Raw genomic sequence first — 25,535 nt, forward strand, 5'->3', positions numbered from 1 at the left:
GGGCAGCACCACCCTCTCCTCGGCCCTTCCTGAAGCCACAGCCAGCAGAAAAAGACGTCAGCCCCAGTACGCTCAGGCCAGGATGTAGCCAACTGCTTTCCAGTTTTGTCCATCACTAGAAGACTTCATGATCTCTATGTCGGGCAAGTCACTGGTCTCAGAGCTTTGGTTGTCTCACCACAAAATGAAGGCATTGGTCCAGCTTATTTTTAAAATTCCTTGGAACTCCAACTTTCTATGACTCTACCTAAACATAATAAACCTCTGACGAACGTTTGTTGAATGAGTAATGGGAAACAGAAGTATTTGTGCTCTGCTGAGAGAAAACAGAGGAAGGGTCAGAGGCTTCCCTTTTTGGGTGAGTGGGACCTGGATGACTCCCGGCATTGCCTCGGTCAGCAGGATGTCCGAGGGAGTCTCCTTACTGCAGGAAATCCCAAAGAAAAGCAGAGGTTCAAGGTTCCAGACTGAGAGAATTATTCTCTTCCTTTAAGTGAGAATATTCATCACGGAATGAAAAGGAACCAACAAAACACGAAACTGGAACCAACAAAACATAGGAAAGAAGAGCCTGGGGTCCGGAGCAGTGATGGGAAGTGAGGTGTAAGTGGATGGAAGTCCCTAGAGAAGGGGATGTTTCTTCACTCCCGACCAGCTCCCTCCCATCCTGGGGTCTGTCCTGCACCCTGCAGGGCAGATGGAGCCGGTGGTCTCTGCAGACATGGAGAGGTCACTTTTGTAAATATTTAAACAAGAAGTAAATGTGTCTTTAGCTAAGAGAAAATGGACAGAGATACAATCTTCAAATCCCTTTGCTTTAGCTTTGAAGTAACTACAATTTTAAAATAAATGTAAGATGGATGTAGAAGACTATAGATTCTTGATATTTGGAAACCACTGACTTCTTAGGAAGGGAGATGCTAACTGCCTTATAAATACCCAGTTTTTGTTTTCTTGGATAGCCCTACTTCTGAAAGAAAACTGGAATTATGTGTGGCAGGTCAACTTTAAGTACTATTAAACACACTAATATAACAACTTGCTGTTTCAGACAGTGGAACTGTCCGACCTGGGAAATGCGCCACACACAATCTCCTTGTGCCAGGAGGGTCCTGAAGAAGTAATGTTACAAAGACAGGCACGGCGAGTCCCCATTTAGAATCGCCGAGGATGAGAAGGTCCACTAAAATTTCTCCACGTTTATATGTTTAAACGACAAAATGGCTTTCAAATTCAAATAACTCTGATGGAGACATTTATACAATAGAGTTCACGCCTGCCTGTTTTCTTTTTTTTTTTTTTTTTTGCGGTAAGCGGGCCTCTCACTGCTGTGGCCTCTCCCGTTGCGGAGCACAGGCTCCAGACGCGCAGGCTCAGCGGCCATGGCTCACGGGCCCAGCCGCTCCGCGGCATGTGGGATCTTCCCGGACCGGGGCACGAACCCGCTTCCCCTGCATCAGCAGGCGGACTCTCAACCACTGTGCCACCAGGGAAGCCCTGCCTGTTTTCTTAACTAGAATATTCAGAACATAATTTAGCCTTTTTCTTGTTGACTCACTAAGAATCATCATTATGAGTCAAAACCATAGAATTTTAGTACAAAAGCGTCCTTAGAGACCAGCTAGCTCCTTTTCTTCCTTTTCGAGATGCTCAAGCAGAGGTGTGACAGGAGTTAAGTGGAAAGCAGAACCGTGCTGCCAGTTTGAAGGGAGTTGATCCAGAAGCCACGGCTTCGATTCTTGGTCCAAGGCTGTGACTGCCACACTTGCCGAGGCCTCGTGCCTTCCAGACTGGGGAGTGGGGTGACGCTCATGAGACCCTGTAGATGCGGCAAAAGCCAGCTTCCCCTTTGCAAGATGGGCTCAGACTCAATGCATTTTGCATTTTGGAGTCTACTTTTTATACTTTTTCCCTCTTTGCATTCACCTATCGTCTGTAGTGCTGTGGGTGTGTAAACGTGGTTCTGCCTCTAAACGTTACCCTACTCTCTTCAGCTGGGGCTTCCGCTGGGCTGTAAAGTATTGCAGGCGGGATCTCACAGGGGTCTTTCTGCTGTGAGCCCCGGTCACTTTCCTGGGGATGGGGCCTCTCCCTTTCCTCTTGGCCTGCCCCCCACTCCTCCCCTCCCCTTCCCGCTCCTATAGGATGAGGGCGAAAAGCCTTCTGTTTTCCCCTGCATGTGGGTATTCAGTCCCTGTGTTTGTTTGCTACCATCATAAAGCACCATAGACCTGGGGGTGGCACTTAAACAATCGAAAGCTGTAAGTCTGAGATCAAGGTGTCAGCAGAGCTGGCTTCTCCTTGGCTTGTGGAAGGCCCTCTGCTCCCTGCGTCTTCACATGCTTGTCCCGCTGTGTCTGTGTCCTTATCGCCTCTTCTAAAAAGGTCACCAATCATATCAGATCAGGACCCACCCTGGTGATTCATTTTAACTTAATTACCTCTTTAAAGTATCTATCTTCAAATATAGCCACATTCTGCGGTATTGGGGCTTAGGACTTCGTCATATGAATTTGACGTTGGGACACAATTTAGCCCATGACAGGCCCTTTGCACTTTTAAAGTTACCATGAATCACTCTAGGGAAACAGACAGTTGTAATGGCTCCAGAATTTTATAAAGTTCTTATGGCCAAGGTCCCTGAGTAATAGTTTCAGAATTACTTCTAAGATGGTAATTGAAATGAAGAATGACTGACAGATTCACTCATTCCAGAAGGATCCCTTCATGTTCCAACAAAGGCAGTGACTGACACCACAAACTTGAGCCCTGGGGATTGTTTCCCAGGTCCTGCAGGTGCGGGAGGAATGGGAAAGGCCAGATGGCAGCCTCTGGGCGGCAAAGTAGGGAGAACACAGAGAGGGCGGGAGAGGACAGAGCCCAGGCCAAACAGAAATGATGGCTCCAGAGGCTAGGATGGGGGTGGGGCTTCCTGGGGCTGGCGGTTAGCACCACTGGTTCAAACCCCTTTTCAGTCTGTGCCTTTCCCCTTCACTGACAACTGGCTGAGAAAAGGCCACAGGAGAAACATGGGTCACCTGGGTGCTGGGGAGCAATTAAAAACCAACTGGGTAAGAGGTACATTCTTTGATGGGAACAAAAGTCCTTTGTAGGTACAGTGGACTCACACTTGAAATCTGGCCATAAGAGTCTATGGAATGTTCAGCGCCTGCAGCTGCTTTTCAAGTCTGGCCTGGAAACACTGAGTGCTGTCTGTCCACGTTCTACCTTCATACAGAGCCCAGCCCTTAGCCTGCCTGCCTGCTTGTCCTCTTTACTGCCAGGGGAACTCTCTGTCCCCACATCCCATCTCCCACCCTCACCTCACCCCAAAACTGGCTGTTGAGGGAAACATGCATCCACTACTCCATCCAACATCTACCCAACATCCATTCACTCCACCCAACATCCACCCAACGTCCATCCCCTCCCCCACCCAATATCCACCCAACATCCATTCACTCCACCCAACATCCACCCAACGTCCATCCCCTCTCCCACCCAACATCCACCCAACATCCATCTACTCCATCCAGTGTCTACCCAAAATGCATTCCCTCCCCCACCCAGTATCCACCCAACATCCATCTATTCCATCCAGTGTCTACTCAAAATGCATCCCCTCCCCCACCCAGTATCCACCCAACATCCATCTACTCCATCCAATGTCTACTCAAAATGCATCCCCTCCCCCACCCAGTATCCACCCAACATCCATCTACTCCATCCAATGTCTACCCAAAATGCATCCCCTCCCCCACCCAACATCCACCCAACATCCATCCCCTCCCCCACCCAGTATCCACCCAACATCCATCTACTCCATCCAATGTCTACCCAAAATGCATCCCCTCCCCCACCCAACGTCCAACCAACATCCATCCCCTCCCCCACCCAGTATCCACCCATCCATCCACTCTTCTATCCAACATCCATCTATTCCTTTGAACCCTGAACACGAGCAGAGCACCAAGGGCCACTCTTATTCCTTTAAAAACCTTTTATTTTCTGAAGATGACTACTTAAGAAGCCTGATGACCAAGCTTGTCAGCGTAAACTGAGGCCTAAGAAGTGCTTGCCCAACTCAGTGTGACTAACCCACATGAAATTCAGAGAATGTGACTGTGACTGTGTTGGCTTCTCTATGATTTCCTTCTCTCAGATCTTGTATAGGTGAAGTGTTGCTTAAGAAGGGTGTTACTTAAAAAGAAAAAAGCTGGGAAGCGGGGTGGAGAATCAGTTGATACATTTTTAGAAATCACAGTAGGACGAAATACCAAGGAAAACATGAACTAAGAAATCAGAATGGCCTCTTAGGCCCTGGTCACATATGGGTTAGGAAGTGGTTTGCAATGTTAGAAAGATCTTTTAGTCCACATTAAAATACCTTTTACAAGGATCCCTGAATCTGAATTTTCACACTGGCCATTTCCTGGTGAATCGGTCTTTCTTTCCACACCCAGGAACAAAGTTCCCTCTGGGAGTCAGACATTGACGCTCCCCTGGGGGAACACGGGGGCCTAAGCCAATTTTCCTAAATTAATTTTACTCTTATCTTGCACTTTTTTCTTTCTTTTTTTCTCTCTCTCTCTCTCTATATATATATTTTTTAACATCTTTATTGGAGTATAATTGCTTTACAGTGGTGTGTTAGTTTCTGCTGTATAACAGAGTGAATCAGCTATATGTATACATATATCCCCATATCTCCTCCCTCTTGCATCTCCCTCCCACCCTCCCTATCCCATCCCTCTAGGTGGTCACAAAGCACTGAGCTGATCTCCCTTATCTTGCACTTTTAATCTGCATAAAGTCATCAGTCCTTGTTCATCTTATGCCCTGTCTCTGGCGAAAATCCCATTCAGAAGAAATACGATAATTCAAAGTAACTTAAGGCTTGACTGTTGTCTCTAAAGGGGCACATTCAAAACACACTCAAATTCTTCTTAAAGTCCTCTTTCCCATTCTCTTTACTCTCAAAATCTCAACAGCTCACAGGGGAATTGCTTCTAATTCCCTCTCCCCCACACCAAACCCCCAGACTCTCCAAGACTTCAGCTTGTATGGGGGTTCGTCTATCTCACCCCACTTTCCTCTGCTCTCCTCTTTCTAGATTTTTTTTCTCCCATAAACAGTTACGGGAGAGAAAAAGATCTCTGCCCTTAAGGTCAATCCAGTTCACTTTGCTTTTCCAGTTGGCTGTTCTTTTGTGTCCTTGACCCATGTATCCAATCGCTTCAGCCAACAACACCCAAGCTCCCCCATTACGAGCTGCCCAGCCAAGGGGGAAGAACGCTCATAGGTTATTCATTGTGTTTTTGTTCCTGTCACGTAATGTTGGTCATCTGCTCATCATCCACAGTCTGAGACGAAAAGGATAAACAAGTTTAAAAATCTTTTGGAAATAACCTAATAGCTTTGCACTTATCATTTCTGGAAAACCATTGTTGGTATTCAATGTTGAAAATGTCTAAATCATAGGACTTCCCTGGTGGTCCAGTGGCAAAGACTCTCTGCACTCCCAATGCAGAGGGCCCGCTGGGTTTGATCCCTGGTCAGGGAACTAGATCCCACATGCCACAACTGAAAAAAAAAAAAAAGATCCCGCATGCCACAACTGAAGACCCCACATGCTGCAATGAAGACCCGGCCCAGATAAACAAACAAATAAATAAATAAATAAATAAGTAAATAATAAGTAAGTGCTTTAAAAAAAGAAAATGTCTAAATCATAAAAAGATTCCATTGTCTTCAGAAAGCTAGCACATTGTATGAAAAATCGAATAAAAAAGGAAAAAGAATTGATTTTATTTTTGTCATTTACTATGATTACATATGTATTAGAATTCTGTTCCAGCCAATCAGACTATGCTTTTGTACTTGTGTGAAGGTACATCCGAAGGCATAAATACCAAAGGGATAAACTCAGACAAAGGGTGTGAAGGATGGAAGGTGAAGAGAGTGGGCTCTTACTGAACGAGCTCTGGCTCTGGTGCAGGCTGTCCAGGTTCTGTTCTCAGATGTGTCTCCCATCGGCTTATTCTCTTTAAACGCAAGAGCCCTGCTGGGACATCAGGGCCATTTCCTCTGTCTTCCTTTAGGAACGCTGGGCTGTGTTTGCCAAGAGCTTTGATCACCCCATCTGGCTCCATAGACTAGAGCAGGCAGTTTTCTAGAACAGGGTAGGAGAGAGGCTCTTGCCTGTAGCTCCAGCAGGAAGATAGTGAGACAGAAGAGGTACAGGTCCGCTGCCTGCTCTCACTCTGGACAGTAAGCCGTAAATTGGGGAACCAAACTGAATAACCCCTAAGTGCTTTATTTTTATAATATATATATTGCATATATAATATATATGTATATATAATTTGAAGTATAGTTGATTTACAACGTTGTGTTAGTTTCAGGTGTACAGCACAGTGATTCAGTGACGCATACATATGTATCTTTTTTTTCTTTCAGATTCTTTTCTCTTACAGGTTATTACAGAGTATTGAGTAGAGTTCCCTGTGCTATACAGTAGGTCCTTATTGGTTACCTATTTTATATATAGTAGTGTGTATTCCCCTAAATGTTTTAAAATCACAAAACAGTACTTCCATGAGCCAAGAATTAGCATTGTGAGAAGGCCTAACAGCTGCTTTTTAAGAATCAGATAGGAGAGAGATGGGGAAGGGGGCTGGTGCATGAGTTCAGAAAGTCCAGTTGGAATCCTCATGGTAGTGACAGTGAGCCTGGGAGGGTGGCGACCAATTCAAGAGACACTATTGAAGCTGAAATGGGAGTGTAAATAACCCATTAGAGAGGAAGGACGTGGGGAAGACATGAGTGGTGGTACTGTTCAGAAAAACTCAGAGTTGAGAAAGGAGGCTGCCTCCTGGCCGCTCTTCTCTCCTCCCCATCTTGTGTCGACTTCATGAACGTTTTAAGAAGCTCAGGCCTCTCCTAGCCCCGCAGGGGGGCTGAGCCTTGTACAGCAGCAGGGAAGAGCCCCTGGGCCTGGAGTCCAGTCAGGCCTGGCTGCCTGCTGTATCCCTGTGTCTTTTTCCATCACCTTCTGTAAAGTCCTTCTGAAGAAGGACAAAGCCAGGGTGTTTGTTCCATCTTCTTTCTGATTTATGTTCATAAACATCCTCTTTGCTTTCCTCAGCACTAAAGACCCTTTCGGGTGTTGTTCAGCCAACATTTCTGTAGTGACTGGAGACATCTGTGGCATGAAGGTCGGGCTGATAGGATAGATCAGACGCTGGATTGCTGTCGTCTTCTCTGAGGAGCTCGTCTACAGCAGGGGCCCGTCTCCAGGTGCTGGGGGTCTCCGTGGAGCCCTGCAGTGTTTGCTTCCCTGAGGGCACCCACTGTGGGCGGGAACCCGGCTGGACCCCCGGGTAGAGGCTGGGGCTCAGCTGGACCCAACATCATCTGCCACGGGGCTTCCTTCTTTATGCTTAAGTCTCTGGGTATGGCTGGCACGGGCCCCCAAGACCTCCTCACCGAAGATTCCCAGTCTTGACTTAATAGTTTCAACGTCCTTCAAGTGACTTGTGACCCTATGTTTTAAATCTAATCTTCCCCTCTTTTCCCTTTTATTAGAAAAAGAAAATTGATCTCCAGATTGTAAGCTCCTTAAAGCTAGAGATGATGAATTTTCCTCTAAATATTTATTGTGAAAAATTTAAACACTATAGAAAAAGTGCAAGATAAATATAATGAACACCCCTACACTCTTCACCTAGATTCACCAATTGTTACTATTTTGCAAGTTTCTTTCTCTCTTTATAAAGATACATATACACACACAATATATATTATACATAATATATATACTGTAGATACATTGTATATGTGCGTGTGTATGTATACACACGCACATATATACTTTTTGCCAAAACTCTCTCATAGTTGTGCACATCATGACACTTTAGCCCTGAATATACACCTCCTATGAACAATGGCATTCTCCTACGTAATTGCAATATAATGACAATATTCAGGAATTTAACATTGCTTCAATGTTATGATCTAATACAATGTTTCTGTAGATCTTTTTTTCAGAGATTATGTAATTTTCCCCCGAATACATTTTTACCTCTTCCTGCTTAACCAACTCAACTCAGGACCTAGCACAACATGACACACACAGAAGTCCCTAAATAAACATTAGTTGAATGAATGAACAGATGGGTGGAAGAATGAAAAGTTCTTTCGATGTGTCTTCAGACTTCAAAAGGTGCGTGACCGAGCACAGTTCATGAACTCCACGTGGGAATCACACGACCTTCAAGCTCTTCTCATTGATCTTGGCAGAAACCCTATACCCAACAGGATACGTATTTTGCAACTGTGGCTTTTTGTCCTCAGCTGGGTGCTATTTAAGTTACTGGTGCTTAGAGGCACCATCCGGAACTTGGCAAACCCGTTCAAAGTGAAACATGTCAGAATCTCTGTTAATCATCCCTCATACATCCTACAAGCACCCAGGCTCCACCATCACTTCCAACTACTGGGAATGCAAACGAGCATTGTAAAAAGAAAGCAGGAGGAGGACGGAGCTCTGCATTGTAGGATTTCACATCCGACAACAAAGAAGGGCACAGCTTCTGCTGGGATGGCATTCATGGTGTCAGAGGTGATCTGTCACAAAGAGGCTTTTGCGGAAACTGACAGCACATTCATTGCCACGGGGCACAGCATTCAGTGAGGCAGACTTTCCCCCCTCATATTTGACGGAAATTGTCTACTCATATCCGGTATCAAATAGTCCCAGCAGAAAACTCTACTTAAAGAGTGCTCTTTCCACCAGAGGATGGGTCCCAGGCGTGAGGCTGTGCACACGGCAGGTGCCCCAGCCCTGGTTGTCTCCTCTCTTGCTGGCATCTACGGCAGGGGTATCCTAACTATGGTGGTAGGCAGATAGAGTTCGTGATCATGCCTACTTCTCATTGGAACTTAAGGTAGATGAACTTCAATCTCTCCATTCGGACAGTTTATAATTTTGCTTTTCCCCCCGTATTTCCTATGCATCCTTTTAAGACTGTAGGCATCCCAAGTTCTACATAGAATCTCAGCAGCGAGTTATTGTTAATATGTTTTATGGGCGCATCAAAGCAATTATCCTAAAGCATGCTCGAGACAAGGATAGCTGGGTTCTAATTGTATCTAATAGACTTCAGATGAATAGCACTGCACTTCAGAAGCACACAGTTATGAAGAAAATTCTCTTTTTCATTTTGGTTTCCTTCTCTCCTAACTGATTTGTGTGAAAGACTGAAATTTGACTCTTGAGGGTGGAGGATGAGTTTGGGAATCCTTCCCCACCTCCCAGGACGCTTCCATCCTGCGCCCAGTTTCCCCGTTCTTCGCTATCTGCCCAGCGCCGCCCACGTGATGTGATGAAAGCTGCACTGTTTCACATCTGGAGCATCTCTCGGTCCACGGTTCAGGGACCCAAGTCCCCCTGGTCTCTTCCAGGAACGGACTGGCTCCCAGACAATCGCCTAGTGTCCAGGCAGGGGCCACTTTCCTTTCAGAGGACATTTGATGTGAAGAGATCACTGTTCATTACATCAGGGGAGGTAATCTGGCAGCTCTGCGCTGGTGCTCCAATGCTATTTGGTTTGTAAACTATAGATTTTCTTTACTGCGTGTTTCCTTTACACAGCTTGTCTTTGTCTAGATTCACAGTATTTCCTCTGACATAATCATCCTTCAAATATTACCCAAAACAGCAGTGGTGGTGGTGGGGTCACAGAGAAATACCCAAATAGTTCTATCTTATTATACTAGTGAACTCTTTCCTACAGGATACAAAAGACATTGATAAGAATATTAGCGTCTGTTGTCTTGGCAGCAGGGTTACTGTTAAAATAGTGGAATTTAGGGACATATTTTGGTTATTTTATAAACTGCGTTACTCTGCCTTTATCTATGAAACCCAATGATAGATTCCTTCAAGGAAGTGATAAAACATTAGTTAGAACAATCACAATCTTGGATAAATAAAACGACAACCAATAAAACCGCCGACTACTTGGATGAGAAGAGTACTGTGTTACCCCGCTGTGAAGGGACAACACGGAACTTGGATAAAAGCTGGGGAAGGGAAACTGCTGACAGCATCAGCTGGTGTCTTTCTGAAACTCAGTCTTCAGTCACACTGCACTTGCTCACCAATGTCTTCCACGTATTTGCTTTCGTGCACCTATGGGGATATGGGGAGTCACAATGTTGGATTCTGATATATTTTTAAAAATCTGGATTAGAGCCAGTTGACTGAACTTGGTTAACTGGGTGAGTAAATAATCCTGCAGCATAAACTGTTCACCTGGAATGATGCACTCGTTTTGAGGTTAAGGATGCAGGCGAAACAAATCTTTGCATCCCTGTCCCTGAAGGAAGGGCTTTTCAGTGAGGGGGTCCAGAATCCTGAGCTCAGCCTCCAAGGAGGCGGGTGAGGCCACTTCCTAGCTGGGTGACCTTCAGCAAATCAGTCTCTTCAAGGGTCTCTTTCTTCCTGGGTCAGATGAAGTCAACCGGTTCAGAGGGGTGGAAGAGAAAAGCAAATGAGACCGTGTCTGTGAAGTTCTTAGCGCAGTGGCTGGGACACACGTGCTTGATACATGATTGCTATGAGTACTACTAACTCTAACCAGATGTTGCTGTTGTTTTAAAAGAAGAGATACACTCACAAAGGTATGTTTAGGACTTCCCTGGTGGCGCAGCGGTTAAGAATCTGCCTGCCAATGCAAGGGACACAGGTTCGAGTCCTGGTCTGGGAAGATCCCACATGCCGCGGAGCAATTAAGCCTGTGCGCCACAACTACTGAGCCTGCACTCTAGAGCCTGCAAGCCACAACTACTGAGCCCACACGCCACAACCACTGAAGCCTGCACGCCTAGAGCCCATGATCCGCAACAAGAGAAGCCACTGCAATGAGAAGCCCACGCACCGCAACGAAGAGTAGCCCCCGCTTGCCACAACTAGAGAAAACCCGCGTGCAGCAACGAAGACCCAACGCAGCCAAAAAATAAATAAATAAATTTATTTTTTTTAAAAAAAGGTATGTTTAGATTATCCGTTTTAAGAAAAGAACGAAAGAACCAGGGAAGGTCTCAATGCCTCCTTCCTCAAAGTGAAGATACATTTCCTTGTTCTGTGATCTCTGTGCAGTTAGAATGCAGGATAAGACTTAAGATATACAGGTATTTATTTTCCTATTCAGGGAAAAATGTACTCATTTACCCAAGTAAGTTTACCCATTCATTCAAGACACATTTATTAACTCCTAGCAGGTGACAGGTATGAACATACTATTTTTTTCAGAAAGATATTTCCTATATTTCTAATCAAGAGATTTTCTTTTAACATTTATTTGTGTCTTGCAAATTCCCAGGATACCTTCTGCTGGAAAAACCTACCTCATGTTTGAAAGCAAAGGCTATGTCGCTGTACTAATTTTATGTCAAGTCCGAATTATAGCAAACCTGGTGTCTGTGAATGCCCTTGAAAGGTTTATATGGTGGCCAGTGTTACGCCAGCACTCATTCAGTTGTGAGCAATTGTCTTTTTCAAGGTGGAGAATTCTAGAATGTTTACCTTTGACCTTGGCCTTCTGTGGATTTGTGCATCTTCGTCTGCTACCCTTGGGTTGTGTTCCTGGGCTCTGGGCTGCAAAGTGCTCTCCTTTGCATCCGAGGCTCCTGCAAAGTGCCAGCTAGACAGTGGGCTGAAGCAAAGCTGAATTACGGAAGTAAAGAAGAAGGAAAAGTGAGAAGGGAACAGAGAGATGGTGTATAAGAGGAGGAGGGTGGGCGGACAGAACTTTACCCACGTGGTTGGCTATTGAACAAGTTGATACATTAGAGACAATACAAAATGTAGTGCATGTAAAGGATATTTCTCCTTTCATGGATTCCGGAGGGAGAAGAAGTCAAAAGGAACAGGTCAGAGATGCCCAAGTCAGAAGGGGGATGGGGCGAAAGTGCGTTTGTCCAGCAAGAAACTGGCAGGGCCCCTTCTAAGGGGCCCTTAGAAGGTGACATTGTCCAACTGGAAATAGGGGAGCGACCGAGGCATCACTGCTGACACCTGGTTCAATCTCCAGTCCAGAGAATACGGCAAAGGGGACTGAGTCACTGATGTAACCCTTAAAGTTTCCTTACGAGGGGATGGCCATTCTGGAGACCAATGGACTTCTCAGTAAGTCCAATAAAATCAGTTTTTCTTCCAGGGCTAAAACAAATGACTGTTTCTCAGGCTGAGGACCAGCTGAAGTAGCTGATTTGTGTTATTTGGGCTGTGCTGTTTAAAAATAATACAGTATAATCACACTCATGTGGAGGCCGGAAATAAGAAGAGAAGGAGGGTCAGATTCACCGCTGCTCTCCTACACACCCACACCTTCTGAGTGCAGGGGCAGATGTAACTGTCTGCACTGTGTATCCTTTTGTCTTGTCTTTTCATGCTTCTTAGCCAAGTGTAAAGAGTCAATTTGGTGTCAGTTAAAAGCACACATGGTATTAAACTGATACGAACAGATACTACACTTGATCTTAGCCAAAAGGCCGAAAAAGAAAAAAAAAAAAGCACACACGGTAGAACTCCATTGTACTAGTCATCTGCTGATGACCCACCAGGAGAAGCTTGGGAGCCAAGTTTGGACTTATGTCCAAAGAAGAACCCTCGCTCACCCCAGCTAACTGAGGTTTTATATCAACATTTCAAATGGAATGGGAGACACAGCTCTTTAAGAAGGGGTACTGACAACAGGAAATTAAATTCTGTAGGTATTTGCCAAGGATGTAAAACGTGATGCACTTTAAATACTAGAAACTGCAATCCCGTTGGCACCGGGAAAACAATGTAGGAAAACGGTCATGTGGCTGACTTTTGTGCCTGAGACATCATTTTGTACCTGGAATCGTGATTTGCTGTAAAAATTCTGAAGTATCTGACAGGATGCTTTTAATTACACAAGTAATATACAGTCTTCTCGTTTGCAGAAAACCTTAATAGCAATTAGAAACTTCCCAGATGAGCTGTGACGGGGTTGAGAATTGAAAAGCTTGGGTGGGAAAGCAGAAACCCAGATTTGGTTGTTTTGTTTTGGAGAAATTGAGCTTCAGTTTTAGGTGAATTCGAGCCTTCCTGATGGGTTACCAGACAGTACAGCCCCTATTCATCCGCAGGCAGCGGATGGGATGGTGCGGGGCAAGCTTTTCCTGAATTGCCTTAAGTGTATATTCGCCACCTCTCCTGCGGCTAAGAGCTGTTCAAATTCACTCCCAGAATACCCTGGGACTTTCTCCAGAAATGGTCACTCCAGAGCACATCTTCGCGCAGGAATCACACTGCTGTCAACGAGGTGATGTCAGCCAGACAGGGAAACAGTCGGTAGCCGTGGATCTCAGCAAAAACCTCTCCTGTGTGGACACACGGGGAATTTGAAAGGAAGATGTGTCGGTGAAATGACATCACCTCAACACACAATACTGCAGGGACGCGGTGGGCCAGTGGTCCTCAGTGGGGAGTGGTTTGGTCTCCGGGGACATCGGCAATGTCTGGAGACATTTGGGGTTGTTACCACAGGGTCGGGGGCTGCGGGCATCTCGGTGGGCAGAGGCCAGGGACCCTGCTGAGCATCCTGCTGTGCTCAGGCCAGCCCCACAACTGGGAATTATCCAGCCCCAAAGGTCAGCAGCGCTGAGGCTGAGAAACCCTGTGTCAGTGAAGAGAAAAGGAGTTTCAGTTCACAGGACCGCTGTGCCAACAAGGAGTCTGTGTGAATATTAAACATAGTCAACTTGCGAGCTGGGAAGTGGCTTTAGAGAGCTGCTCCTGTCTGGCCTGTGAGCCAGTTCATCCGATCTCAGCGGAGTCCGCTTGTCCCACGTGAAGCACCGGCTGGGCAGGCGCCGGAGGTGTCTCCAGGATACATCTGCAGAGGTGGTGGCCTCGGCTTGTGAACAGATCCATGCGTGGTGACCAAGGTGCAGAACGGGCACCGGAGCTTTTCTCCCTGTGATCTCGTGATTCCAGAAATTACTGATCCGGGGCTGCCGTGCTTCTCATTTGTTTTCAGACCATGGAACACACTTCTTTTCACAACTGTCTTGAATATTCACGAAGTCTAGCTGTATTTTCATAATACAGTGAGGAAGATGTGACAGTGTATCACTGTCCGCATTTTACAGAGGAAAAACCACGAAGGAGGTAACTGACCTGCCTAAATTAAGAGTCGGCCAAGACCAGTCACAACTGCTGCTGGTGCAAACAGGAACCGTTTGTTTGGCACTTACTGCGGGCAGACAGTGTGCTGAACACGGCATGTATGTGTCTCATTTTATCCCCTTCCCTCCGCCCCATCCTCACTGGGACTTGGCTGAGGGCCTGAGGTGCGGCTTCACAGCAGGGGACTGGCCCACCTGGGGCGTGAGCCCCTTTCCCCCTCCTCCATCGCTGCCCCCCACCCCACTCCGATGCGGGTACAGAGTTCTCAGATTGCAACTAGGAAGAAGGCTCAATGAATCATAGGAAAGAACTTTTTTATTTAAATGGGATTGACGCTTCAATCATAGAAATGGTTTGATCTCCATTACAATTTTTTTTTTCAAAACGTAACTTCCCATTCATTTTTACTACATCGTGTAGATACACAGCAGGCAGATAAGAGCACTGACTCCAATTGATGCATTCACTCGCTCACTCATGAGACAGTAAGCACCTGTTGTGTACCAGGGAAGGTTCTAGGCCATGGGGGGAGGCGGGGTGGTAGTTAGGATTGTTGACTCTAAGCTCTTGTCTTCAGTGTGCTCACAACCTAGTGTGGGAGGTGGTGAGTCACATTACAAGACACACACACACAAGGGAGGTGTGACGTGCTGGGACATTTCAGAGACAGGGAAGAAGAAAGCCTGGCTGAGTTTTGACGGGGACCGTTTGCCTGGAGCCTACAGCGCGTGGGAGTGTTAGAAGGAGACGGGCCTGGATTCACTGGCGGAGTGTGGTTCACATTCTCTAGTGGCTGAGGTGCTGTTTTTGGCTTCCTCATCTGTATGGACTCTGTCAGTGATGTCTGTACCTTTCACCCAGGGGTCATCCTTGTCACTCATGTCTATTTGGATTACCAAGGTCTGCCTCCCCCCCCCACCCCCGCTCCAAATGGCTTCCACATAGGATGGCCTGGGGTAAATTACTTATTTCTGTGATCGTTTCTCCTCCTATAAAGCGGGAGTAATAAAAGTGGTATGTAGGGACTTCCCTGGTGGCGCAGTGGTTAAGAATCCGCCTGCCAATGCAGGGGACACAGGTGCGATCCCTGGTCGGGGAACTAAGATCCCACAGGCCGCGGGGCAACTAAGCCCTCACGCCACAACTACTGAGCCCGTGCGCTCTGGAGCCCACAAGCCACAACTAGAGAGAAGCCCGCGCTCCACAATGAAGAGCCTGTGTCCCGAAACTAAGACCCGACGCTGCCAAAGCTAAATAAATAAATATTAAAAAAATAAAAGCTACTGCACTCCAGTAAAAGTTAATTCAAGAAAGCCTTTCAAGAAAGTGGTATGTATATGATAGATGTGAGGATTAAATTGGACACTTAGACACAGGAACCCGGACTTTGGGGGTGCGGAGATGACTGCTCTGTTTCCAGTGGCCCCCTCTTTGCCTTCTCTCCATCCCCTCACCTCCTTTCTTTAGGCACCTAACGTCACCCTGGACACCCTGGAGGCCCTTCTGGTTTGTTTCTTCTCTGCTAATCTCTCCTTTCTGCAAACATTTCTGCCACTAGCCTCTGGTAGGAACCACTTCTTTCTTCCAGGGAGTTTAAATAAGTAAGGTTGTTGGACTAGAAATAATTTATTAACTCAATTGTTTATGAACTCATTGTTTTTCCAACTCATTAAAGGTAGCTTTAAACACTTGATCTTAAAGTCCCGAATCAAGTGTTTTTTTCCTGCACTTGGGGAAGAAGTTTTGCTATTTGCATCCCTCCGTTCATTTGCATATGTGTGGGCAGAGTAACCATGTTGCCTTATTAAAGAACTCCAGACACCCAAACTATAGAACATTAAACGATATATCTAGATCGTGTGTTTTCTTCTCAGTCAAAGTTAATTAAAGCCAAACTATATTTTTCGAGTTCCTCATGGGTAAAGACATGTTGTTCTCACTTCAGCCATGTGGGTGTCCCCAGTTTTTACCCTGAACACCAACGGCTTAGCGGAGAAAGTTAGGAGACGCAAGATTTCTATTTCTTTTGAATTTGTATTGTTAAATCAGGAAATATTTTTAAAGGTAACGGTTGAATACTGAAAAGGTGAAAATTGCTTTAATTTATAGCAGGAAACCAGGCTCACTTGAAATTTCTATGTGTTTGATTGAAAGGAAAAGATCGCATTTGAATACTTATCCTTGAGACCAGAAATGGATATAAAATGCAATTAATCGATCTGCTAATTGTTCTTCCTTATCACTTGTGTGAAGAGCTGTTTAGTGTTTACTACCCACCACGACTGTTCCGTGGAACTGAACCAAACCTGGGTCCAAAGCCCTTCTGTGCTTTCCTTCCTCCCTCCTGGGTGTGGAGGAAGGTTGGAGGAGGGGGAGAGGAGCTGCCCGCTTCCCAAACTATAGAACATTAAACGATATATCAGCATCCAGCAGCCTCTCTGCTCTCCGGCTTCCCTGGGGTCTCTCCCAGGGTATTCACGGGCCACCTGCTCACATGGACTGTCCCTTGGGCAGGCGTAGCTCGGGCACGGTCTCTGCCTGGGTCTGCCCTGGCTTGGGCAGCAGGATGGGTTCAAAGGCACACTACACTGCTTTTCTTAGAAGGAGGCTCTATGAACAGCACAAAGGACAGGCGTTAGAGGCCTCCTGGCCAGCCTTCTTGGTCTAGGAGTCCTGTGTGAATCGTGTCTTCTCTCTTCTAGAACCTTCACTCATAACTCTCTGTTTTCCACTTCTCCCTATGTGCTGGCTCCTGAGGTCACAATCCCATCTTAAAACAAACACCTGAGGTCACAATCCCATCTTAAAACAAACACCTCACCTTGACCCTTATCTGTCCCCCTGCCACCAAGTCCCTCAAGAGAACAAGGTCATATTTGCTCTGTCTACTTTTCCATCCTCCATTTATTCTTCTTTGGTAGCAGCTTTATTGAGATATAATTCACATATCATGCAATTCACCATCCAGGTGTATGATTCAACAGCTTCAGTATATTCATAGAGTTACGGCATCCGTCACCCAAATCAACTTTACAACATTTCCACCACCCCATGAAGAAACACTGTGCCCGTTAGCAATGGTTCCCCATTCCCTCCCCCACCCCAGCTCTGTTTTCCATCTCTGTGGATTTGCCCCTTCTGGACGTTTCATATAAAAGGATTCACACAATACGTGGTCTTTTGTGTCTGACTTATTTCCTTTGGCGTGATGTTCTCAAGCTTCATCCATGTTGTAATATGTCACAGTATTTCATTCCTTTTAATGAACAAATAACCTTCCATTCTGTGGACAGACCACATTTTAGTTTATCTATTCAACAGCTGATGGACATAAGAGCAAAAGTTCCTTCCTTTTGCTCTTATGGATAAAACTGCTCTGAACATTCCTGTACGAGGTTTTGTCTGGATAAATGTTTTTATTTCTCTGGGGTGTGGTTGGTCACCTTCCCCTGAGGCATGTGGCTGAAAGGGGGAGTGGATAACCTAACAGAATCAAGGTCTCTCGGGAAAAAGAGGGAGCGGAGATGCTGGGTGAATAACCAATAGTTGTCACTAAAATGTTTCTTCTTTTTATAAGGGTTAATCTTCATGAGCATATGCCTGTACGTCCCACCCATAAGTCATGTTCTCTATCAAGTTTAGAAAGCATCCTTCAATTTCTAGTTAAGTGTTGTTCATTAATAATGAACATTTATCAAATGTCTTTTGCCATCAAAGGAGATTATTTTATGTTATGAATTTTGCTATAGTGTGAAATGCTAAACTTATAGATTTCTCAATACTACTGTATCATTAAATTAATGGGATTAAAACTTGCTTGGTTGTAGTGGGCAGTTCTCTTAATACATTGTTAAAATGGTCTTTATAGTTCTTGATTTAAAATGCTCACATCTAAGTTGCAGTATGTATGTAGGGATTCAGTTCTCTGGACCATAGGCAGATAGTTTAGCTCATGCACACATGATAAGTACAACTGGTGAGTATTAATGCAGAGATGTAGCAAGGCAGCCTGGAAAGGAAATTCAGCAATTGGAGGAGGTTTTGTGGCCTGAAAGTCTACATAGAATTGTCCAGTCAAAGCAGAGGCCAGGAAACCCTCGGTGCCATTATCTGGTCTGCACGGAGACCCTCCACACCTCTGTCTGGGTCACGGTTAACTCACAAATCAGACCAATTTGGACACATTCAAGCCAACAGATGGAGGTTCAATTTTAACAGAACCTTGAACATGGTCGACCTCTGTACTGTTAGGGTCTCCCCACATGGGCATCACAGCACGGATGTGTGATGCCCACGTGGGGCACAAGAATCCCAGTAAGAACCCCCAGTACGCTCTCCACAAGAACCCCAGTGAGAACCCCCAGTACATATGCACTAGCTAGTCTGGTCTCTGGTCTTAGATTCCTGGTGGGCTTCTCCCTTTAAGTAACAACTTTTGTTTTCTCTATGAATATGATGCCTTCTTGTTATAAAACATTCAACTACTATAGAAAAGCACAAAAAAGAAGAGAAAAATCACCCCAAATCTCACTACCCACAAATGCCAGCACTGCTTTTGGTTTAAGCCTCTTTCCAGCCATCAACCTCTGGGAAACATACAGATGGAAGGATCAGCAGATGTGGATGTAAGTGCAAATACATATGATTTCATTGTATAAAAAGTGAGTCATACTAGACAGGCTCTTTTCTTGTTAAGTAGTAACTTTCATTTCATGTAAAGTTGACAGAAGAAAAAGAAAATGCAGTGAAACTGAATGGACTGCTAAACTTATATATAAATACTCCTTCAGAAGATATATTAGTTCCCAAAGTTGCCTCTAATGTTGAGGAATTACAATCACCGCGGAGAGGTCAAGACCGTATTTTTTGGCATATTCTTGCATGTTGGACAATCTGGGCTGACTTTGCTTGAAAAACCAGGTGAGAAGCTCTCATACATCTTCCGATCTCCCCTGCCCGACCTCCTACCTTTCTTCCTTCTGTGCTGTAAACATGACTCCCTGGGGGCTGCTTGTTTGCTTTTTCTTACTCTTTCCTCTGAATTGACCCGATGGGAACCAAAGCTCACGGCCTGGCCTTCAGCCACAGCGCCTCCCTTATCACTTAAATCACATTTTCGCTTCTGCTCAGCTCACTTATTTGGAAGGAGAAAGTTTAATCTAAAATACTGTGTAACAATTAGAGATGCACATCTCATCTTCTACATACAGGTTAACATGACATGGCCTCTCTTAGTCATTTCTTTACCATCTTAAGGTGTCATCTAAAATTATCATTCTTAAGAGTCTATTTATTAAAAATGACTTCTCAGTAGCACAGAGAGCCACATAAAACAGTCTAGGAGGTCTCTCCTGAGATTGGACTGGCCTTTCCACAGTGTGTCAGAGGCAGAAAGGTGCACAGGAGCCACTCCTTTGCTGCCACCAAGGCCACATGCAGACATGGCCCTGATCCTGTGTCCTGTCTCCTGGCTGAAGGGACACCAGCCTCACAGCCACTAAGGACAACCTTGGGTTTACGCGAGAGCTCTGTCTCACTTGTCACATTTAACTGATTACCAAATCCCATACTTTTTTGGGGGGGAATAATTTTAGGTTTACAGAAAAGTGGCAAAGATGTAGAGAGCATCCCTTTATATTTGCCCAGCTTTCCCTAATTTTAGCAGCTTACATAACCACGGCACAATTATCCCAACGGAGGCATGAACATTTGGTACAATACTACGAAGTGAACTACAGACCTGATTTAGATTTCATTCGTTTGTCACTCATGTCGTATTTCTGCTCCTGGGTCCACTGAGGCGGAGACTTCAGGGCCTAAGTACGTATGTACTGAAGTCTTTCTTGTCCTGGTCAGCACGTTGCCTTCACTCTGGCCCTCAGCTCCCCTCGCGTCCACTCTGCGGAAAGCCTTTGAAATGACCCCCTTTCTCCAGTCCCACTCCCCTTCAGCCATTCCTTATAGAATGATCTTTCATAAATGCAGATTTGATAGTGGACCTTCCTTCTCAAATGCCCTCAAAGTTTTCCCTTCATGCACGACACGGAGTTGAGGCTTTCTAGCAGGGCCACGTCTGGATCTGCTTCTCCGGTCTCATTTCCCTTAATTTCTCCCAATTCAGGACCCACGCAGGAAGGTCCCTGTGCTCTCTGTGGCCGCCGGCTCACAGCCTCCGGGCCTAACGCTGGCCGTCCGCCCGCTCTCACTCATGCTTTCAACCTGCCCCTGGGAAGTTTCCCCTCATCCTTCCCCTCGCCAAGCCTGGACCTAGCACAGCTTCTGTTAGGGTGCTGACCAAACTGCGTTGCGGTTGCATATCTGTCTCCTCTGATGGTTTGTCAGTCTTTTGGGTTCTTTTCGGCCGCACCGCAGCTTGTTTCGGATCTTAGTTCCCTGACCAGGGACTGAACCCGGGCCCTCGGCAGTGACAGCACCGACTCCTAACCACGAACCCCCGGGGAATTCCCTGTCAGTCTTGAGCAGAGGAAATTTGTCTTTATTTCTGTAGCCCTGACACCCATCATATTCAGTGCTCAGTAATTGTTTGTTGAAGACGTAGAAAACAAACTTATACTTACCAAAGGGGTCAGGGGGGATAAATTAGGCGTTTGGGATTGATAGCTACACACTACTATATATAAAATAGACAAACAACAAGGACTTACCATATAACACAGGGAACTAAACTCAGTATTTTGTAATAACCTATAGTGGAAAAGAATCTGAAAAAGAATGTGTGTGTGTGTGTGTGTGTGTGTGTGTATAACGAATTCACTTTTCTGTACACCTGAAACTAACACAACGTTGTACATCAACTATATTTCAGGCAAGCAGGCTGGAGACAGCGGTGACTCAACCATGGCTGATGCGCACAGCTCGTGTGAACTCATGAAATTGGAACGTCTCCATGACAAATGGCCCTGAACATAAAGCCAGCTGCTACTGCAGAGAGGTACTTCAGAATTCAAAGATTTTCAAATACCACGTGATGGGTCCCTGGTGAGAGTCAAGGGCTTCCTATGGTATCAGCCCATCCTCTTCTTAGTGGGACAAACTCCTTGGGAGGCATCAGTAGCGGTCGGTCCGGCTTGAGGGAGGCTCAGGAGAAATTTCAGGTGGGGGTAGGGGTGTCAGGCGGCGACAGTAGCCAAGGCTGCTGGGCCTGCTGGAGGCCCGTTCCTGGGGCCAGGCTCCCCAAAGTGTGGCCCACGGCAGGGAGCCCAACTCATCGTTCTTCGCCCAGGATGGCCTCAGTTTCTGAACTGCCAGTCCGTGTGCAGCAGCCCCCTCAGTGCTGGGCTCCGTGGGAAGGTTGGTCATCCCCACAAGAGGCAGAGAAGATGCTCACGAGAAACTCAGAAGGGTCGTATTCACGGGGGGCTGGAGACTGAGTCCCGTTTTCCCAGAGCTTCCACCCAACTCATTTTTCTCCCACTCCACCCTGTCCAAATCCATTTGGCAAAACTCCTTTGAAAGAAGCAGTAGAGTGTTTTTAAATGGTTTGTTATCATTTGTGTAAAGTTCAGGTAATGCAAGGACTGAATTATTGATTGGAAAATCTTCATTTCTTGGCTGCGTTCAATCTGGGTAGCTTAAACTGTCACGGGAGATTAAAAACTGTTTTTCATTATAAAGTGATATTTTCACACTGCCAAGAAACGTGCAAAGTAGAGACAAGTGAAAGTTCACGTATAATTTTGTCACCATAGCAAAATGCATTTTAATATAGGTTCTTCAATCACTTTTTCTTAGACTTAATTTTTAAAAAACAATTGCAGTTACAGCATACGTACCATTTTGGTAAGCTCCTTTTTACTCCCCATTACATTATAAACATTTTTTCATGCTGCTCAGTAGTTTTCATACCCAAACTGTTTAATGACTACGTGAAAAACACTTTTGAATTAAACTGGGAAATTTCAAAGAAATACTTATTAACTTAATTAGCATACAGTTGATCATAATGAAGTCCTGACAAGTTGTCATTTTAGAAATCTATTGGCGTGGGAAGATGCTCATCTTATGTTTTTAAGTAGAAATAAGTAAGATGCGAGATAATTATTTCTAAACGGTGGTTTTAATTTTTCCTTTTTGCCTTTTTTACTTTCTGGAATGTGATAATGAAATAATTACTTTGTAATAAAAACACAAGGAACACTTTCCAGGGGAAAAAATACTGAGAGGAGATTTGATGCTTAATAGCATCTCACAAAAATGCCATTGAAGTCACTCTGAGTTTGGAATTAAGAAGCCAAGAATCATGGATAAAACAAATTATCTATAGAAAGGAAAAACTGCAGAGTTTGTCTTTGCTAGTACAGTTGGAGAGTTTTTTCAAGAACAGCCAATGTACACGTGAGGTCACCCGGGCACTGGAGGGGAGGAGGGTTCAAGGGGAGAACCCTTTGAGTGCAATTCTCAGGGACTCCCAGCTAAGGATACCTGATCTGAGACCAGGGATTTCTGTCCTGCGTCATATGTGCCTTTGGAATGGAAAGTGATCGTCTGCCCAGGGGACACTGGTCATGCAGCTGAGTCGCTTAGCTCTGAGTCTAGGCTCTACAAGTTAGCTTTTCACTGTGGTTTGATTTTCAAGTAGATTTGCTCAGAACTCCAAAATGCAATTCCCTAGTTATGGAGCCTGGAATGTGGCAGGCCCGGCACTAGGTATTGTGGATACAAAGGCGAGTACTATAGTTATGTTCTCCTTATCTGCTCCTGGGGGGTAGAGATAAGTAAATAAGTGATTAAAGTTTCACACGTTAAATGCTATTATGAAATATATATATGAATGAATTATAATAAATATGAATAAATACAAAAAATAAATATTTGATTCCTGGCCCATGGTTCCTAAAACCTTTGGAATCCCTGGAGTGATGTGTATGCTAATGAGATGACTGTGGTCAGACCCTAGGTAGCTTCAGGATGGGGGCTGCCTGTCAGGAAAGCCAAGGCACAATTAGAGGGTTGGAAATTTTAGCCCTAAGCCCTGACATCGAAGGAAGGGAGAGGGGGAGGGGCAGGAGGTTAGGTGAATTACTAATGGCCAACGATCTAACCAATCGTGTCTACTTAAGGCAACTTCCATTAAAAAACCCTAAGCAATTGCGTTCAGACAGCTTCCCAGCTGGCGAACACGTTGAGGTACGGGGAGGGTGAGGCACCCGCAGAGGGCATGGACGCTCGGCACACCCCTCCCCATCCCACGCCTGCCCCATGCAGCTCTTCATTGGCTGTCCTTGAATCTGAACTCTTTATAACAAACTGGTAACAGTGAATAAAGCACTTTCCTGAGTTCTGTGAGCCATTCCAGGGTAATATTGAACTTGAGGGGTTGGGTCATAGAAACCCCCGATTTATAGCCCGTCGGTCAGAAGTATAGGTGGCAACCTGGGACCTGTGACTGGTGTCTGAGTCGGGGGTGGTCTTGAGGGGCTGAGCCCTCAACCTGTGGATTCTGACACGTACTCCGGGTAGGTAGCATCAGATGGAATTGACTCGTAGGATACCCAGTGGTGTCGGGAGGACCTTGTTGGTTTGGGGAAAAAACACCAGACAACTATGACTCAGGAAGTAGTGCAGCTTTGGGAACACAGAGGAAGGGACCCTAATGCAGACTAGGGTGGCTGGAGAAGGGTTCCTGGAGAAGTGGATTAAACGGAGACCTAAGGGTGGCCAGGCAAAGGGGGAAGATGGGGCTGTAAAGAAAAGATTCCGGGCAGATGGAAAATCTCAGGAGAAATCAGGAGGTGTGCTTCTCCTTGCAAATATAAATTGTAAATTGACCCTGTAGCTTCCATACCTCATTCTCTTATGAGCTAGATTAGTGTGAGTCCATCTTCTTGGGTCCGGACACCTCTCGACACAGTGACAAAGTTGATTCTCTCAACCTACGTATCAGAGGGTGAGATCAGGGAACACCGAGGTCCCACTGAGACAGTGTCACCAACGTGAGCGCCAAACGGATCTTCCCAGAAAATACTCCCTGCCTTGTTTTGCATGATTATTCAAACTGCAGTGAAAGTTCTGAAATATTTGTGGTTGGACAGTTTATTCACAGTGGGTAATCTGAAGACAGGCCCAGTGTTGTTTTGAAATAGGGTTTTCTTTTCAAAACTGACATACATACTCTCCGTGGTGTCAGAAGTGGCGTGGCGAGGGTAACGGGGGGTGGGACGCGTGCGCCAGTGATGTTAGCTTCCCCGCTCCCGGTTGCTCCTTTTGAGTCGGTAGCCACACCTGCACTTACTCGTCTCTACTCACAGTGTCAGCTCTTTACTGTCCCCCTGGAGAGTCGGCATAACAGCTGGATCTTGTCCCTTCAAGCCTTTCAAACACAGCTGGCAACTTGCCTTTGTAGGAGAATTTCTGGGACCGTGGAGAAGCTGATCCAACACACTGAAATCCACCGCGAGTCCGTCACCCGCCTCTTCCACGAAATCACTAACCCTGTGAAGGGACACACACACCTTCCCGGCGCCTGCAATTAGTTTGCATTCGTTCTGTGCTTTTCGTTAGTTTGTTCGGGGGTCTCCACTGACTAGTTCATCTATTAATAATAAGGAACACTTCCTGAATGTCTCCTGGGTGCAAGGCACTGTCTTAAGGGCTTTATGTGAATCAATCCATGTAGTCCTCATACCAGCCCCACGAGGTGGCTGCTGTTACTGTCCCCAGGGTTCACACCCAGGGGGGCAGTGGAGTCGCTCAGTCAACTGCTTTCTCTGTCGTCGTTTCTAGAAACGTGGTGTTTCCTCAGAGCATTTCCTGTGATGTTTGGCACCAGGGGCCCTCGGGGTGTGCTGCTTGCCCCAGATATGTAGAGGAGCTCTCCAAGAATGTTCCATCCACATCATGGAGACACGGACTCCTTGTAAAGTGAACAATGCACAGCCACCAACACAGAGCCAAAGAAGCGCAGAGTCAACACACCCGCGCTGAGAGCAATGCAAAGTCACCCAACGTTTCTGCAGTGACATGGCAGAAAGTCCCGCGGTCTTTCCCAACACAAACTTCTGTTTTAAACAGTTATTAGAAAAGTTTGCTGAGAAGGCAGGAAAGTAACTGTTAGATTTTTAAGTGATGGTTTGCTTTTCAGAGCCCTGTCAAAAATTTTTAAAAATTTTACTGAAATATAGTTGACTTACAATGGTTGTGTTAATTTCTGCTGTACAGCAAAATGACTCAGTTACACATATATATTCTTTTCCATTATGGTTTATCACAGGATATTGAATATAGTTCCCTGTGCTCTACAGTAGGACCTTGTTGTTTATCCATCCTGTATATACTAGTTTGCATCTGCTGA

At 45.6% G+C, this 25,535-nt stretch overlaps 1 protein-coding gene and 1 pseudogene across 16 annotated transcripts in view; both read right to left on the reverse strand.

The window, feature by feature from the left end:
- Window positions 1-25,535, reverse strand: part of LOC101328244 (1-acyl-sn-glycerol-3-phosphate acyltransferase delta) — a 1,425,233-nt gene that overhangs the window by 136,049 nt on the left and 1,263,649 nt on the right. The gene's annotated exons all lie outside the window — the stretch shown is intronic.
- Window positions 12,475-12,570, reverse strand: LOC117307545 (U2 spliceosomal RNA; annotated as a pseudogene).

The sequence above is a fragment of the Tursiops truncatus genome, chromosome 12 (assembly GCF_011762595.2).
Source record: "Tursiops truncatus isolate mTurTru1 chromosome 12, mTurTru1.mat.Y, whole genome shotgun sequence".
Taxonomy (NCBI): domain Eukaryota; kingdom Metazoa; phylum Chordata; class Mammalia; order Artiodactyla; family Delphinidae; genus Tursiops; species Tursiops truncatus.